Raw genomic sequence first — 18,383 nt, forward strand, 5'->3', positions numbered from 1 at the left:
ACCTGGTGTCATACATGTCAGCAGCCAGGTAACCTGGTGTCATACATGTCAGCAGCCAGGTAACCTGGTGTCATACATGTCAGCAGCCAGGTAACCTGTTGTCATACATGTCAATAACCAGGTAACCTGGTGTCATACATGTCAGCAGCCAGGTAACCTGGTGTCATACATGTCAGCAGTCAAGTAACCTGTTGTCATACATGTCAGCAACCAGGTAACCTGTTGTCATACTTGTCAGCAGCCAGGTAACCTGTTGTTATACATGTCAGCAACCAAGTAACCTAGTGTCATACATGTCAGTAACCAGGTAACCTGGTGTCATGCATATCAGCAACCAGGTAACCTGGTGTCATACATGTCAGCAGCCAGGTAACCTGTTGTCATACATGTCAGCAGCCAGGTAACCTGTTGTCATACATGTCAGCAGCCAGATAACCTGGTGTCATACATGTCAGCAGCCAGGTAACCTGGTGTCATACATGTTAGCAGCCAGGTAACCTGGTGTCATACATGTCAGCAACCAGGTAACCTGGTGTCATACATGTCAGCAACCAGGTAACCTGGTGTCATACATGTCAGTAACCAGGTAACCTGGTGTCATGCATATAAGCAACCAGGTAACCTGGTGTCATACATGTCAGCAGCCAGGTAACCTGGTGTCATACATGTCAGCAACCAGATAACTTGGTGTCATACATGTCAGCAACCAGGTAACCTGGTGTCATACATGTCAGTACCCAGGTACCCTCGTGTCATACATGTCAGTAACCAGGTAACCTGGTGTCATACATGTCAGTACCCAGATAACCTGGTGTCATACATGTCAGCAACCAGGTAACCTGGTGTCATACATGTCAGCAACCAGGTAACCTGGTGTCATACATGTCAGCAACCAGGTAACCTGGTGTCATGCATGTCAGTAACCAGGTAACCTGGTGTCATACATGTCAGTAACCAGGTAACCTGGTGTCATACATGTCAGTACCCAGGTAACCTGGTGTCATACATGTCAGTAACCAGGTAACCTGGTGTCATACATGTCAGTAACCAGGTAACCTGGTGTCATACATGTCAGTAACCAGGTAACCTGGTGTCATACATGTCAGTAATCAGGTAACCTGGTGTCATACATGTCAGTAACCAGGAAACCTGGTGTCATACATGTCAGTACCCAGGTAACCTGGTGTCATACATGTCAGCAACCAGGTAACCTGGTGTCATACATGTCAGCAACCAGGTAACCTGGTGTCATACATGTCAGCAACCAGGTAACCTGGTGTCATACATGTCAGTAACCAGGTAACCTGGTGTCATACATGTCAGTACCCAGGTAACCTGGTGTCATACATGTCAGTAACCAGGTAACCTGGTGTCATACATGTCAGTAACCAGGTAACCTGGTGTCATACATGTCAGCAACCAGGTAACCTGGTGTCATGCATGTCAGTAACCAGGTAACCTGGTGTCATACATGTCAGTAACCAGGTAACCTGGTGTCATACATGTCAGTAACCAGGTAACCTGGTGTCATACATGTCAGTACCCCCAGGTAACCTGGTGTCATACATGTCAGTAACCAGGTAACCTGGTGTCATACATGTCAGTAACCAGGTAACCTGGTGTCATACATGTCAGTAACCAGGTAACCTGGTGTCATGCATGTCAGTAACCAGGTAACCTGGTGTCATACATGTCAGTAACCAGGAAACCTGGTGTCATACATGTCAGTACCCAGGTAACCTGGTGTCATACATGTCAGCAACCAGGTAACCTGGTGTCATACATGTCAGCAACCAGGTAACTTGGTGTCATACATGTCAGCAACCAGGTAACCTGGTGTCATACATGTCAGTAACCAGGTAACCTGGTGTCATACATGTCAGTAACCAGGTAACCTGGTGTCATACATGTCAGTAACCAGGTAACCTGGTGTCATGCATGTCAGTACCCAGGTAACCTGGTGTCATACATGTCAGTAACCAGGTAACCTGGTGTCATACATGTTAGTAACCATGTAACCTGATGTCATACATGTCAGTAAAGATGTAACCTGGTGTTATACATGTCAGTAACCAGGTAACCTGGTGTCATACATGTCAGCAACCAGGTAACCTGGTGTCATACATGTCAGCAACCAGGTAACCTGGTGTCATACATGTCAGTAACCAGGTAACCTGGTGTCATACATGTCAGTAACCAGGTAACCTGGTGTCATACATGTCAGCAACCAGGTAACCTGGTGTCATACATGTCAGCAACCAGGTAACCTGGTGTCATACATGTCATTAACCAGGTAATCTGGTGTCATACATGTCAGCAACCAGGTAACCTGGTGTCACACATGTCAGTAACCAGGTAACCTGGTGTCTTACATGTCAGCAACCAGGTAACCTGGTGTCATACATGTCAGTAACCAGGTAACCTGGTGTCATACATGTCAGCAACCAGGTAACCTGGTGTCATACATGTCAGTAACCAGGTAACCTGGTGTCATACATGTCAGGAACCAGGTAACCTGGTGTCATACATGTCAGTAACCAGGTAACCTGGTGTCATACATGTCAGTAACCAGGTAGCCTGGTGTCATACATGTCAGTAACCAGGTAACCTGGTGTCATACATGTCAGTACCCAGGTAACCTGGTGTCATACATGTCAGTAACCAGGTAACCTGGTGTCATACATGTCAGTAACCAGGTAGCCTGGTGTCATACATGTCAGCAACCAGGTAACCTGGTGTCATACATGTCAGTAACCAGGTAACCTGGTGTCATACATGTCAGTAACCAGGTAACCTGGTGTCATACATGTCAGTAACCAGGTAGCCTGGTGTCATACATGTCAGTAACCAGGTAACCTGGTGTCATACATGTCAGTAACCAGGTAACCTGGTGTCATACATGTCAGCAACCAGGTAACCTGGTGTCATACATGTCAGTAACCAGGTAACCTGGTGTCATACATGTCAGTAACCAGGTAACCTGGTGTCATACATGTCAGTAACCAGGTAACCTGGTGTCATACATGTCAGTAACCAGGTAACCTGGTGTCATACATGTCAGTAACCAGGTAACCTGGTGTCATACATGTCAGTAACCAGGTAACCTGGTGTCATACATGTCAGTAACCAGGTAACCTCGTGTCATACATGTCAGTAACCAGGTAACCTGGTGTCATACATGTCAGTAACCAGGTAACCTGGTGTCGTACATGTCAGTAACCAGGTAACCTGGTGTCATACATGTCAGTAACCAGGTAACCTGGTGTCGTACATGTCAGTAACCAGGTAACCTGGTGTCATACATGTCAGTAACCAGGTAACCTGGTGTCGTACATGTCAGTAACCAGGTAACCTGGTGTCATACATGTCAGTAACCAGGTAACCTGGTGTCGTACATGTCAGTAACCAGGTAACCTGGTGTCATACATGTCAGTAACCAGGTAACCTGGTGTCGTACATGTCAGTAACCAGGTAACCTGGTGTCATACATGTCAGTAACCAGGTAACCTGGTGTCGTACATGTCAGTAACCAGGTAACCTGGTGTCATACATGTCAGTAACCAGGTAACCTGGTGTCGTACATGTCAGTAACCAGGTAACCTGGTGTCATACATGTCAGTAACCAGGTAACCTGGTGTCGTACATGTCAGTAACCAGGTAACCTGGTGTCATACATGTCAGTAACCAGGTAACCTGGTGTCGTACATGTCAGTAACCAGGTAACCTGGTGTCATACATGTCAGTAACCAGGTAACCTGGTGTCGTACATGTCAGTAACCAGGTAACATGGTGTCATACATGTCAGTAACCAGGTAACCTGGTGTCATACATGTCAGTAACCAGGTAACCTGGTGTCATACATGTCAGTAACCAGGTAACCTGGTGTCATACATGTCAGTAACCAGGTAACCTGGTGTCATACATGTCAGTAACCAGGTAACCTGGTGTCATACATGTCAGTAACCAGGTAACCTGGTGTCATACATGTCAGTAACCAGGTAACCTGGTGTCATACATGTCAGTAACCAGGTAACCTAACCTTGGTCATACATGTCAGTAACCAGGTAACCTGGTCAGTAACCAGGTAACCTGGTGTCATACATGTCAGTAACCAGGTAACCTGGTGTCATACCAGGTAACCTGGTGTCATACATGTCAGTAACCAGGTAACCTGGTGTCATACATGTCAGTAACCATACATGTCAGTAACCTGGTGTCATACATGTCAGTAACCAGGTAACCTGGTGTCATACATGTCAGTAACCTGGTGTCATGGTCAGTACCAGGTAACCTGGTGTCATACATGTCAGTAACCAGGTAACCTGGTGTCATACATGTCAGTAACCAGGTAACCTGGTGTCATACATGTCAGTAACCCCCAGTAACCAGGTAACCTGGTGTCATACATGTCAGTAACCAGGTAACCTGGTGTCAAACATGTCAGTAACCAGGTAACCTGGTGTCATACATGTCAGTAACCAGGTAACCTGGTGTCATGGTAACCTGGTGTCATACATGTCAGTAACCAGGTAACCTGGTGTCATACATGTCAGTAACCAGGTAACCTGGTGTCATACATGTCAGTAACCAGGTAACCTGGTGTCATACATGTCAGTAACCAGGTAACCTGGTGTCATACATGTCAGTAACCAGGTAACCTGGTGTCATACATGTCAGTAACCAGGTAACCTGGTGTCATATGTCATGTCAGTAACCAGGTAACCTGGTGTCATACATGTCAGTAACCAGGTAACCTGGTGTCATGTCATGTCAGTAACCAGGTAACCGGGTGTCATACATGTCAGTAACCAGGTAACCTGGTGTCATACATGTCAGTAACCAGGTAACCTGGTGTCATACATGTCAGCAACCAGGTAACCTGGTGTCATACATGTCAGCAACCAGGTAACCTGGTGTCATACATGTCAGTAACCAGGTAACCTGGTGTCATACATGTCAGTAACCAGGTAACCTGGTGTCATACATGTCAGTAACCAGGTAACCTGGTGTCATACATGTCAGTAACCAGGTAACCTGGTGTCATACATGTCATGTCAGTAGTAACCCAGGTAACCTGGTGTCATACATGTCAGTAACCAGGTAACCTGGTGTCATACATGTCAGTAACCAGGTAACCTGGTGTCATACATGTCAGTAACCAGGTAACCTGGTGTCATACATGTCAGTAACCAGGTAACCTGGTGTCATACATGTCAGTAACCAGGTAACCTGGTGTCATACATGTCAGTAACCAGGTAACCTGGTGTCATACATGTCAGTAACCAGGTAACCTGGTGTCATACATGTCAGTAACCAGGTAACCTGGTGTCATACATGTCAGTAACCAGGTAACCTGGTGTCATACATGTCAGCAACCAGGTAACCTGGTGTCATACATGTCAGTAACCAGGTAACCAGGTAACCTGGTGTCATACATGTCAGTAACCAGGTAACCTGGTGTCATACATGTCAGTAACCAGTTAACCTGGTGTCATACATGTCAGTAACCAGGTAACCTGGTGTCATACATGTCAGTAAGGTAACCTGGTGTCATACATGTCAGTAACCAGGTAACCTGGTGTCATACATGTCAGTAACCAGGTAACCTGGTGTCATACATGTCAGTAACCAGGTAACCTGGTGTCATACATGTCAGTAACCAGGTAACCTGGTGTCATACATGTCAGTAACCAGGTAGCCTGGTGTCATACATGTCAGTAACCAGGTAACCTGGTGTCATACATGTCAGTAACCAGGTAACCTGGTGTCATACATACATGTCAGTAACCAGGTAACCTGGTGTCATCCATGTCAGTAACCAGGTAACCTGGTGTCATACATGTCAGTAACCAGGTAACCTGGTGTCATACATGTCAGTAACCAGGTAACCTGGTGTCATACATGTCAGTAACCAGGTAACCTGGTGTCATACATGTCAGTAACCAGGTAACCTGGTGTCATACATGTCAGTAACCAGGTAACCTGGTGTCATACATGTCAGTAACCAGGTAACCTGGTGTCATACATGTCAGTAACCTGGTGTCGTACATGTCAGTAACCAGGTGGTGTCATACATGTCAGTAACCAGGTAACCTGGTGTCGTACATGTCAGTAACCAGGTAACCTGGTGTCATACATGTCAGTACATGTCAGTCAACCAGGTAACCTGGTGTCATACATGTCAGTAACCAGGTAACCTGGTGTCATACATGTCAGTAACCAGGTAACCTGGTGTCATACATGTCAGTAACCAGGTAACCTGGTGTCATACATGTCAGTAACCAGGTAACCTGGTGTCATACATGTCAGTAACCAGGTAACCTGGTGTCATACATGTCAGTAACCTGGTGTCATACATGTCAGTAACCAGGTAACCATACATGTCAGTAACCAGGTAACCTGGTGTCGTACATGTCAGTAACCATACATGTCAGTAACCAGGTAACCTGGTGTCATACATGTCAGTAACCAGGTAACCTGGTGTCATACATGTCAGTAACCAGGTAACCTGGTGTCATACATGTCAGTAACCAGGTAACCTGGTGTCATACATGTCAGTAACCAGGTAACCTGGTGTCATACATGTCAGTAACCAGGTAACCTGGTGTCATACATGTCAGTAACCAGGTAACCTGGTGTCATACATGTCAGTAACCAGGTAACCTGGTGTCATACATGTCAGTAACCAGGTAACCTGGTGTCATACATGTCAGTAACCAGGTAACCTGGTGTCATACATGTCAGTAACCAGGTAACCTGGTGTCATACATGTCAGTAACCAGGTAACCTGGTGTCATACATGTCAGTAACCAGGTAACCTGGTGTCGTACATGTCAGTAACCAGGTAACCTGGTGTCATACATGTCAGTAACCAGGTAACCTGGTGTCATACATGTCAGTAACCAGGTAACCTGGTGTCATACATGTCAGTAACCAGGTAACCTGGTGTCATACATGTCAGTAACCAGGTAACCTGGTGTCATACATGTCAGTAACCAGGTAACCTGGTGTCATACATGTCAGTAACCAGGTAACCAGTCATACATGTCAGTAACCTGGTGGTAACCTGGTGTCATACATGTCAGTAACCAGGTAACCTGTGTCATACATGTCAGTAACCAGGTAACCTGGTGTCATACATGTCAGTAACCAGGTAACCTGGTGTCATACATGTCAGTAACCAGGTAACCTGGTGTCATACATGTCAGTAACCAGGTAACCTGGTGTCATACATGTCAGTAACCAGGTAACCTGGTGTCATACATGTCAGTAACCAGGTAACCTGGTGTCATACATGTCAGTAACCAGGTAACCTGGTGTCATACATGTCAGTAACCAGGTAACCTGGTGTCATACATGTCAGTAACCAGGTAACCTGGTGTCATACATGTCAGTAACCAGGTAACCTGGTGTCATACATGTCCAGTAACCAGGTTACCTGGTGTCTTACATGTCAGTAACCAGGTAACCTGGTGTCATACATGTCAGTAACCAGGTAACCTGGTGTCATACATGTCAGTAACCAGGTAACCTGGTGTCATACATGTCAGTAACCAGGTAACCTGGTGTCATACATGTCAGTAACCAGGTAACCTGGTGTCATACATGTCAGTAACCAGGTAACCTGGTGTCATACATGTCAGTAACCAGGTAACCTGGTGTCATACATGTCAGTAACCAGGTAACCTGGTGTCATGTCAGTAACCAGGTAATCTGGTGTCATACATGTCAGTAACCAGGTAACCTGGTGTCATACATGTCAGTAACCAGGTAACCTGGTGTCATACATGTCAGTAACCAGGTAACCTGGTGTCATACATGTCAGTAACCAGGTAACCTGGTGTCATACATGTCATACATGTCAACCAGGTAACCTGGTGTCATACATGTCAGTAACCAGGTAACCTGGTGTCATACATGTCAGTAACCAGGTAACCTGGTGTCATACATGTCAGTAACCAGGTAACCTGGTGTCATACATGTCAGTAACCAGGTAACCTGGTGTCATACATGTCAGTAACCAGGTAACCTGGTGTCATACATGTCAGTAACCAGGTAACCTGGTGTCATACATGTCAGTAACCAGGTAACCTGGTGTCATACATGTCAGTAACCAGGTAACCTGGTGTCATACATGTCAGTAACCAGGTAACCTGGTGTCATACATGTCAGTAACCAGGTAACCTGGTGTCATACATGTCAGTAACCAGGTAACCTGGTGTCATACATGTCAGTCAACCAGGTAACCTGGTGTCATACATGTCAGTAACCAGGTAACCTGGTGTCATACATGTCAGTAACCAGGTAACCTGGTGTCATACATGTCAGTAACCAGGTAACCTGGTGTCATACATGTCAGTAACCAGGTAACCTGGTGTCATACATGTCAGTAACCAGGTAACCTGGTGTCATACATGTCAGTAACCAGGTAACCTGGTGTCATACCAGGTAACCTGGTGTCATACATGTCAGTAACCAGGTAACCTGGTGTCATACATGTCAGTAACCAGGTAACCTGTGTCATACATGTCAGTAACCAGGTAACCTGGTGTCATACATGTCAGTAACCAGGTAACCTGGTGTCATACATGTCAGTAACCAGGTAACCTGGTGTCATACATGTCAGTAACCAGGTAACCTGGTGTCATACATGTCAGTAACCAGGTAACCTGGTGTCATAGTAACCAGGTAACCTGGTGTCATACATGTCAGTAACCAGGTAACCTGGTGTCATACATGTCAGTAACCAGGTAACCTGGTGTCATACATGTCAGTAACCAGGTAACCTGGTGTCATACATGTCAGTAACATGTAACCAGGTAACCTGGTGTCATACATGTCAGTAACCAGGTAACCTGGTGTCATACATGTCAGTAACCAGGTAACCTGGTGTCATACATGTCAGTAACCAGGTAACCTGGTGTCATACATGTCAGTAACCAGGTAACCTGGTGTCATACATGTCAGTAACCAGGTAACCTGGTGTCATACATGTCAGTAACCAGGTAACCTGGTGTCATACATGTCAGTAACCAGGTAACCTGGTGTCATACATGTCAGTAACCAGGTAACCTGGTGTCATACATGTCAGTAACCAGGTAACCTGGTGTCATACATGTCAGTAAGGTAACCTGGTGTCATACATGTCAGTAACCAGGTAACCTGGTGTCATACATGTCAGTAACCAGGTAACCTGGTGTCATACATGTCAGTAACCAGGTAACCTGGTGTCATACATGTCAGTAACCAGGTAACCTGGTGTCATACATGTCAGTAACCAGGTAACCTGGTGTCATACATGTCAGTAACCAGGTAACCTGGTGTCATACATGTCAGTAACCAGGTAACCTGGTGTCATACATGTCAGTAACCAGGTAACCTGGTGTCATACATGTCAGTAACCAGGTAACCTGGTGTCATACATGTCAGTAACCAGGTAACCTGGTGTCATACATGTCAGTAACCAGGTAACCTGGTGTCATACATGTCAGTAGTAACCAGGTAACCTGGTGTCATACATGTCAGTAACCAGGTAACCTGGTGTCATACATGTCAGTAACCAGGTAACCTGGTGTCATACATGTCAGTAACCAGGTAACCTGGTGTCATACATGTCAGTAACCAGGTAACCTGGTGTCATACATGTCAGTAACCAGGTAACCTGGTGTCATACATGTCAGTAACCAGGTAACCTGGTGTCATACATGTCAGTAACCAGGTAACCTGGTGTCATACATGTCAGTAACCAGGTAACCTGGTGTCATACATGTCAGTAACCAGGTAACCTGGTGTCATACATGTCAGCAACCAGGTAACCTGGTGTCATACATGTCAGTAACCAGGTAACCTGGTGTCATACATGTCAGTAACCAGGTAACCTGGTGTCATACATGTCAGTAACCAGGTAACCTGGTGTCATACATGTCAGTAACCAGGTAACCTGGTGTCATGCATGTCAGTAACCAGGTAACCTGGTGTCATACATGTCAGCAACCAAACCTGGTGTCAGGTAACCTGGTGTCATACATGTCAGTAACCAGGTAACCTGGTGTCATACATGTCAGTAACCAGGTAACCTGGTGTCATACATGTCAGTAACCAGGTAACCTGGTGTCATACATGTCAGTAACCAGGTAACCAGGTGGTGTCATACATGTGTCAGTCAGTACCAGGTAACCTGGTGTCATACATGTCAGTAACCAGGTAACCTGGTGTCATACATGTCAGTAACCAGGTAACCTGGTGTCATACATGTCAGTAACCAGGTAACCTGGTGTCATACATGTCAGTAACCAGGTAACCTGGTGTCATACATGTCAGTAACCAGGTAACCTGGTGTCATACATGTCAGTAACCAGGTAACCTGGTGTCATACATGTCAGTAACCAGGTAACCTGGTGTCATACATGTCAGCAACCAGGTAACCTGGTGTCATACATGTCAGTAACCAGGTAACCTGGTGTCATGTCAGTAACCAGGTAACCTGGTGTCATACATGTCAGTAACCAGGTAACCTGGTGTCATACATGTCAGTAACCAGGTAACCTGGTGTCATACATGTCAGTAACCAGGTAACCTGGTGTCATACATGTCAGTAACCAGGTAACCTGGTGTCATACATGTCAGTAACCAGGTAACCTGGTGTCATACATGTCAGTAACCAGGTAACCTGGTGTCATACATGTCAGTAACCAGGTAACCTGGTGTCATACATGTCAGTAACCAGGTAACCTGGTGTCATACATGTCAGTAACCAGGTAACCTGGTGTCATACATGTCAGTAACCAGGTAACCTGGTGTCATACATGTCAGTAACCAGGTAACCTGGTGTCATACATGTCAGTAACCAGGTAACCTGGTGTCATACATGTCAGTAACCAGGTAACCTGGTGTCATACATGTCAGTAACCAGGTAACCTGGTGTCATACATGTCAGTAACCAGGTAACCTGGTGTCATACATGTCAGTAACCAGGTAACCTGGTGTCATACATGTCAGTAACCAGGTAACCAGGTAACCTGGTGTCATACATGTCAGTAACCAGGTAACCTGGTGTCATACATGTCAGTAACCAGGTAACCTGGTGTCATACATGTCAGCAACCAGGTAACCTGGTGTCATACATGTCAGTAACCAGGTAACCTGGTGTCACACATGTCAGTAACCAGGTAATCTGGTGTCATACATGTCAGTAACCAGGTAACCTGGTGTCATACATGTCAGTAACCAGGTAACCTGGTGTCATACATGTCAGTAACCAGGTAACCTGGTGTCATACATGTCAGTAACCAGGTAACCTGGTGTTATACATGTCAGTAACCAGGTAACCTGGTGTCATACATGTCAGTAACCAGGTAACCTGGTGTCATACATGTCAGTAACCAGGTAACCTGGTGTCATACATGTCAGTAACCAGGTAACCTGGTGTCATACATGTCAGTAACCAGGTAACCTGGTGTCATACATGTCAGTAACCTGGTGTCATACATGTCAGCAACCAGGTAACCTGGTGTCATACATGTCAGGTAACCAGGTAGCCTGGTGTCATACATGTCAGTCAACCAGGTAACCTGGTGTCATACATGTCAGTAACCAGGTAACCTGGTGTCATACATGTCAGCAACCAGGTAACCTGGTGTCATACATGTCAGTAACCAGGTAACCTGGTGTCATACATGTCAGGAACCAGGTAACCTGGTGTCATACATGTCAGTAACCAGGTAACCTGGTGTCATACATGTCAGTAACCAGGTAACATGGTGTCATACATGTCAGTACCCAGGTAACCAGGTAACCTGGTGTCATACATGTCAGTAACCAGGTAACCTGGTGTCATACATGTCAGTAACCAGGTAACCTGGTGTCATACATGTCAGTAACCAGGTAACCTGGTGTCATACATGTCAGTAACCAGGTAGCCTGGTGTCATACATGTCAGTAACCAGGTAACCTGGTGTCATACATGTCAGTAACCAGGTAACCTGGTGTCATACATGTCAGTAACCAGGTAACCTGGTGTCATACATGTCAGTAACCAGGTAACCTGGTGTCATACATGTCAGTAACCAGGTAACCTGGTGTCATACATGTCAGTAACCAGGTAACCTGGTGTCATACATGTCAGTAACCAGGTAACCTGGTGTCATACATGTCAGTAACCAGGTAACCTGGTGTCATACATGTCAGTAACCAGGTAACCTGGTGTCATACATGTCAGTAACCAGGTAACCTGGTGTCATACATGTCAGTAACCAGGTAACCTGGTGTCATACATGTCAGTAACCAGGTAACCTGGTGTCATACATGTCAGTAACCAGGTAACCTGGTGTCATACATGTCAGTAACCAGGTAACCTGGTGTCGTACATGTCAGTAACCAGGTAACCTGGTGTCATACATGTCAGTAACCAGGTAACCTGGTGTCATGTACATGTCAGTCAGTACCAGGTAACCTGGTGTCATACATGTCAGTAACCAGGTAACCTGGTGTCATACATGTCAGTAACCAGGTAACCTGGTGTCATACATGTCAGTAACAAGGTAACCTGGTGTCATACATGTACATGTCAGTAACCAGGTAACCTGGTGTCATACATGTCAGTAACCAGGTAACCTGGTGTCATACATGTCTGGTGTCATACATGTCAGCAACCAGGTAACCTGGTGTCATACATGTCAGTAACCAGGTAACCTGGTGTCATACATGTCAGGAACCAGGTAACCTGGTGTCATACATGTCAGTAACCAGGTAACCTGGTGTCATACATGTCAGTAACCAGGTAGCCTGGTGTCATACATGTCAGTAACCAGGTAACCTGGTGTCATACATGTCAGTACCCAGGTAACCTGGTGTCATACATGTCAGTAACCAGGTAACCTGGTGTCATACATGTCAGTAACCAGGTAGCCTGGTGTCATACATGTCAGTAACCAGGTAACCTGGTGTCATACATGTCAGTAACCAGGTAACCTGGTGTCATACATGTCAGTAACCAGGTAACCTGGTGTCATACATGTCAGTAACCAGGTAGCCTGGTGTCATACATGTCAGTAACAAGGTAACCTGGTGTCATACATGTCAGTAACCAGGTAACCTGGTGTCATACATGTCAGCAACCAGGTAACCTGGTGTCATACATGTCAGTAACCAGGTAACCTGGTGTCACATGTCAGTAACCAGGTAACCTGGTGTCAGTCAGTAACCAGGTAACCTGGTGTCATACATGTCAGTAACCAGGTAACCTGGTGTCATACATGTCAGTAACCAGGTAACCTGGTGTCATACATGTCAGTAACCAGGTAACCTGGTGTCATACATGTCAGTAACCAGGTAACCTGGTGTCATACATGTCAGTAACCAGGTAACCTGGTGTCATACATGTCAGTAACCAGGTAACCTGGTGTCATACATGTCAGTAACCAGGTAACCTGGTGTCATACATGTCAGTAACCAGGTAACCTGGTGTCATACATGTCAGTAACCAGGTAACCTGGTGTCATACATGTCAGTAACCAGGTAACCTGGTGTCATACATGTCAGTAACCAGGTAACCTGGTGTCATACATGGCAGGTAACCTGGTGTCAGGTAACCAGGTGGTGTCATACACGTCAGTAACCAGGTAACCTGGTGTCATACATGTCAGTAACCAGGTAACCTGGTGTCATACATGTCAGTAACCAGGTAACCTGGTGTCGTACATGTCAGTAACCAGGTAACCTGGTGTCATACATGTCAGTAACCAGGTAACCTGGTGTCGTACATGTCAGTAACCAGGTAACCTGGTGTCATACATGTCAGTAACCAGGTAACCTGGTGTCGTACATGTCAGTAACCAGGTAACCTGGTGTCATACATGTCAGTAACCAGGTAACCTGGTGTCATACATGTCAGTAACCAGGTAACCTGGTGTCATACATGTCAGTAACCAGGTAACCTGGTGTCATACATGTCAGTAACCAGGTAACCTGGTGTCATACATGTCAGTAGTAACCAGGTAACCTGGTGTCCTACATGTCAGTAACCAGGTAACCTGGTGTCATACATGTCAGTAACCAGGTAACCTGGTGTCATACATGTCAGTAACCAGGTAACCTGGTGTCATGTCACCATGTCATACATGTCAGTAACCAGGTAACCTGGTGTCATACATGTCAGTAACCAGGTAACCTGGTGTCATACACGTCAGTAACCAGGTAACCTGGTGTCATACATGTCAGTAACCAGGTAACCTGGTGTCATACATGTCAGTAACCAGGTAACCTGGTGTCGTACATGTCAGTAACCAGGTAACCTGGTGTCATACATGTCAGTAACCAGGTAACCTGGTGTCATACATGTCAGTAACCAGGTAACCTGGTGTCATACATGTCAGTAACCATGTAACCTGTGTCGTACACCTAACCTGGTGTCATACATGTCAGTAACCAGGTAACCTGGTGTCACATGTCAGTAACCAGGTAACCTGGTGTCATACATGTCAGTAACCAGGTAACCTGGTGTCGTACATGTCAGTAACCAGGTAACATACATGTCAGTAACCAGGTAACCTGGTGTCATACATGTCAGTAACCAGGTAACCTGGTGTCATACATGTCAGTAACCAGGTAACCTGGTGTCATACATGTCAGTAACCAGGTAACCTGGTGTCATACATGTCAGTAACCAGGTAACCTGGTGTCATACATGTCAGTAACCAGGTAACCTGGTGTCATACATGTCAGTAACCAGGTAACCTGGTGTCATACATGTCAGTAACCAGGTAACCTGGTGTCATACACGTCAGTAACCAGGTAACCTGGTGTCATACATGTCAGTAACCTAACCTGGTGTCATACATGTCAGTAACCAGGTAACCTGGTGTCATACATGTCAGTAACCAGGTAGCCTGGTGTCATACATGTCAGTAACCAGGTGTGTCATACATGTCAGTAACCAGGTAACCTGGTGTCATACATGTCAGTAACCAGGTAACCTGGTGTCATACATGTCAGTAACCAGGTAGCCTGGTGTCATACATGTCAGTAACCAGGTAACCTGGTGTCATGCATGTCAGTAACCATGTAACCTGGTGTCATACATGTCAGTAACCAGGTAACCTGGTGTTATACATGTCAGTAACCAGGTAGCCTGGTGTCATACATGTCAGTAACCAGGTAACCTGGTGTCATACATGTCAGCAACCAGGTAACCTGGTGTCATACATGTCAGTAACCAGGTAACCTGGTGTCACACATGTCAGTAACCAGGTAACCTGGTGTCATACATGTCAGTAACCAGGTAACCTGGTGTCATACATGTCAGTAACCAGGTAACCTGGTGTCATACATGTCAGTAACCAGGTAACCTGGTGTCATACATGTCAGTAACCAGGTAACCTGGTGTCAGTAACATGTCAGTAAGTAACCAGGTAACCTGGTGTCATACATGTCAGGTAATACCAGTAACCAGGTAACCTGGTGTCATACATGTCAGTAACCAGGTAACCTGGTGTCATACATGTCAGTAACCAGGTAACCTGGTGTCATACATGTCAGTAACCAGGTAACCTGGTGTCATACATGTCAGTAACCAGGTAACCTGGTGTCATACATGTCAGTAACCAGGTAACCTGGTGTCATACATGTCAGTAACCAGGTAACCTGGTGTCATACATGTCAGTAACCAGGGTATACCTGGTGTGTCATACATGTCAGTAACCAGGTATACATGTCAGTAACCATGTAACCTGGTGTCATACATGTCAGTGTCATACATGTCAGTAACCAGGTAACCTGGTGTCATACATGTCAGTAACCAGGTAACCTGGTGTCATACATGTCAGTAACCAGGTAACCTGGTGTCATACATGTCAGTAACCAGGTAACCTGGTGTCATACATGTCAGTAACCAGGTAACCTGGTGTCATACATGTCAGTAACCAGGTAACCTGGTGTCATACATGTCAGTAACCAGGTAACCTGGTGTCATACATGTCAGTAACCAGGTAACCTGGTGTCATACATGTCAGTAACCAGGTAACCTGGTGTCATACATGTCAGTAACCAGGTAACCTGGTGTCATACATGTCAGCAACCAGGTAACCTGGTGTCATACATGTCAGTAACCAGGTAACCTGGTGTCACACATGTCAGTAACCAGGTAACCTGGTGTCATACATGTCAGTAACCAGGTAACCTGGTGTCATACATGTCAGTAACCAGGTAACCTGGTGTCATACATGTCAGTAACCAGGTAACCTGGTGTCATACATGTCAGTAACCAGGTAACCTGGTGTCATACATGTCAGTAACCAGGTAACCTGGTGTCATACATGTCAGTAACCAGGTAACCTGGTGTCATACATGTCAGTAACAGGTACCTGGTGTCACACATGTCAGTAACCAGGTAACCTGGTGTCATACATGTCAGTAACCTGGTGTTATACATGTCAGTAACCAGGTAACCTGGTGTCATACATGTCAGTAACCAGGTAACCTGGTGTCATACATGTCAGTAACCAGGTAACCTGGTGTCATACATGTCAGTAACCAGGTAACCTGGTGTCATACATGTCAGTAACCAGGTAACCTGGTGTCATACATGTCAGTAACCAGGTAACCTGGTGTTATACATGTCAGTAACCAGGTAACCTGGTGTCATACATGTCAGCAACCAGGTAACCTGGTGTCATACATGTCAGCAACCAGGTAACCTGGTGTCATACATGTCAGTAACCAGGTAACCTGGTGTCATACATGTCAGTAACCAGGTAACCTGGTGTCATACATGTCAGCAACCAGGTAACCTGGTGTCATACATGTCAGCAACCAGGTAACCTGGTGTCATACATGTCATTAACCAGGTAACCTGGTGTCATACATGTCAGCAACCAGGTAACCTGGTGTCACACATGTCAGTAACCAGGTAACCTGGTGTCTTACATGTCAGCAACCAGGTAACCTGGTGTCATACATGTCAGTAACCAGGTAACCTGGTGTCATACATGTCAGCAACCAGGTAACCTGGTGTCATACATGTCAGTAACCAGGTAACCTGGTGTCATACATGTCAGGAACCAGGTAACCTGGTGTCATACATGTCAGTAACCAGGTAACCTGGTGTCATACATGTCAGTAACCAGGTAGCCTGGTGTCATACATGTCAGTAACCAGGTAACCTGGTGTCATACATGTCAGTACCCAGGTAACCTGGTGTCATACATGTCAGTAACCAGGTAACCTGGTGTCATACATGTCAGTAACCAGGTAGCCTGGTGTCATACATGTCAGCAACCAGGTAACCTGGTGTCATACATGTCAGTAACCAGGTAACCTGGTGTCATACATGTCAGTAACCAGGTAACCTGGTGTCATACATGTCAGTAACCAGGTAGCCTGGTGTCATACATGTCAGTAACCAGGTAACCTGGTGTCATACATGTCAGTAACCAGGTAACCTGGTGTCATACATGTCAGCAACCAGGTAACCTGGTGTCATACATGTCAGTAACCAGGTAACCTGGTGTCATACATGTCAGTAACCAGGTAACCTGGTGTCATACATGTCAGTAACCAGGTAACCTGGTGTCATACATGTCAGTAACCAGGTAACCTGGTGTCATACATGTCAGTAACCAGGTAACCTGGTGTCATACATGTCAGTAACCAGGTAACCTGGTGTCATACATGTCAGTAACCAGGTAACCTGGTGTCATACATGTCAGTAACCAGGTAACCTGGTGTCATACATGTCAGTAACCAGGTAACCTGGTGTCGTACATGTCAGTAACCAGGTAACCTGGTGTCATACATGTCAGTAACCAGGTAACCTGGTGTCGTACATGTCAGTAACCAGGTAACCTGGTGTCATACATGTCAGTAACCAGGTAACCTGGTGTCGTACATGTCAGTAACCAGGTAACCTGGTGTCATACATGTCAGTAACCAGGTAACCTGGTGTCGTACATGTCAGTAACCAGGTAACCTGGTGTCATACATGTCAGTAACCAGGTAACCTGGTGTCGTACATGTCAGTAACCAGGTAACCTGGTGTCATACATGTCAGTAACCAGGTAACCTGGTGTCGTACATGTCAGTAACCAGGTAACCTGGTGTCATACATGTCAGTAACCAGGTAACCTGGTGTCGTACATGTCAGTAACCAGGTAACCTGGTGTCATACATGTCAGTAACCAGGTAACCTGGTGTCATACATGTAGTAACCATAGTGGTGTCATACATGTAGTACCAGGTAACCTGGTGTCATACATGTCAGTAACCAGGTAACCTGGTGTCATACATGTCAGTAACCAGGTAACCTGGTGTCATACATGTCAGTAACCAGGTAACCTGGTGTCATACATGTCAGTAACCAGGTAACCTGGTGTCATACATGTCAGTAACCA

Source organism: Cherax quadricarinatus, chromosome 30 (assembly GCF_038502225.1).
Source record: "Cherax quadricarinatus isolate ZL_2023a chromosome 30, ASM3850222v1, whole genome shotgun sequence".
NCBI lineage: Eukaryota > Metazoa > Arthropoda > Malacostraca > Decapoda > Parastacidae > Cherax > Cherax quadricarinatus.